The 1792-nt window shown below is 49.8% G+C and overlaps 1 pseudogene; it reads right to left on the bottom strand.

Annotated features, from left to right (window-relative positions):
* Positions 1–83: 83 nt before the first annotated feature.
* Positions 84–1792, bottom strand: part of LOC107301405 — a 6720-nt pseudogene continuing 5011 nt past the window's right edge.

The raw sequence follows: 1792 nt of genomic DNA on the forward strand, positions 1-1792 counted from the left end.
CAGGGAGGCTCTCTCCCCACTTCTCAGGGCAGGATGGGGTCCCCAGACCAGTAGTGGAGGGAGGGGAGGGGCTCACCCCACTGGACGGTGATGGGGGCCTCCAGGCTGGCATGCTCCACCTGGCAGGCATAGACGTCCCCCCGCTGGGGCTGGGTCTCCAGCATCACCTGGAGCTGGTAGGTCCAGTCTCCATTCTGGAGCTCCTCCCTGAAGGCCACGCCCTCCTCTTCCGGCCGCCCATTCTTCAGCCACCGGACCTCGATCTCCACGGGGTAGAAGCCCCTGGCGGTGCAGAGGAGGATGGTATGGGGGAAGCGGGGTCCAGCTTGGTGGGGGAGATGGAGACAGTGGGCTTGACTGGAGGGGAGGAGGGACATGGGGGAGACACAGGAGGGGCCAGAACAGGAGACCAAGTTGGTTAATTCAGGCCAAGAGCCCTTTTCAGTCCTCAAAATATTATTTGTTTTAAGTCATTTCCAAAGCAAATTGCAGCAAGAAATTAAATGGGATCCTGAAAGATGGAAAAACATAAATCGTTCCTGGTTGGGATCAGTTTCCATCATCAAATTGCACAAGTCCAACAGGAATAAATACTGGAAACGCCCCAGGACAGAAGGAATTTCCTCCCCCATGAGAAAGGAGGAGACAGGAGAGGCTATAAAAGGAGGCAGTTTGGGCCGGGAGAAGGAGACAGGGAGAAAAAAGCAGCCTTGGGAGGAGGAGGAGTCAGCTCTAGCTTCACGGAATGGAAAGAAGGAGGAGGGTGGGGGCAGAGGAGAGGAGATCAAGCAGGCCGGCCACAAGTGGATCTACAACTTCTGTGGCAGCCACATGTGCTGGCAACAACCAAGAGGCAAGGAACGTAGGGAGGATAGGTTGCCCTCCATGAGGAATGAAGAAAGGCAGCAATGAAGAAAGGCAGAAATGAAGAAAGGCAGCACTGGCTGGAGGTGAATCACGGAGGGAGATGGAGAGTGGAAGGATTCTTATGTGCTTTTGTGACTTTGAAGTTCTGGGATTTGTGCAATGTGTGCTTTGTGGTATTAAGGAGTGTTTGGCAATTTCTATTTGGCTGATGGTTGATGTCTCATGTTAGCTTCTATTGCTCTGCTATTGTTAGCTGTAAGTTTTGCTGCAAGGGATTTTGAAGTATTTTTCTCCTGAATGGATTTTGCCTGTAGCATTCCTTTACTTACGAATGGAGCCATTTGGGGAGGCTGCCTTAGCCAGCAGCCATACTTACTACATTGTTTTTCTTCCTTAAGTGCCCACTGTGCTCCTTAACTTTCCTTTCTAGATAGTAGCTAATTCTTAAAGGGGAATGCGCCTTTTTAAGCTAGTTCTCTCAATGGCTTGTCTTTTCTGTCTCTGGAGGCTTTTCCTTGTTCAATGAATATATGGAAGAAGGGAAATGGGGGGGGAGTTCAAATTCTTCCTTCAGAAGGAGATGGGAATGAGAAAGAGGGAAGCAGGGAAGGAGGGAGGGAGGGAAGGAAGTCCCGCCTTAGCACTTGGCCACCTGCCAATGACTTTGCTTGTCAAAAGGTTGCAGAAGGAGATCACATGACCCTGGGACACTGTGACCATCATAAATATGAATCAGTTGCCAAGCATCCAAATATAAATCACATGACTCTGGGCATGCTGCAATGGTCATAAGTCACTTCAGTGCAATTGCAACTTTGAACAGCTTTTTTTTTTTTGGTCAAGTTTTTGATACATTGCTAGGTGGCACTCGAATATTGGCGTATCCTAAAAGTGGTAGAGTCGGTGAAAAGGTTGAAAAGCCCTG

This window comes from Protobothrops mucrosquamatus, unplaced genomic scaffold, assembly GCF_001527695.2.
Source record: "Protobothrops mucrosquamatus isolate PMUCROS unplaced genomic scaffold, P.Mucros_1.0 scaffold12351, whole genome shotgun sequence".
Lineage (NCBI taxonomy): Eukaryota > Metazoa > Chordata > Lepidosauria > Squamata > Viperidae > Protobothrops > Protobothrops mucrosquamatus.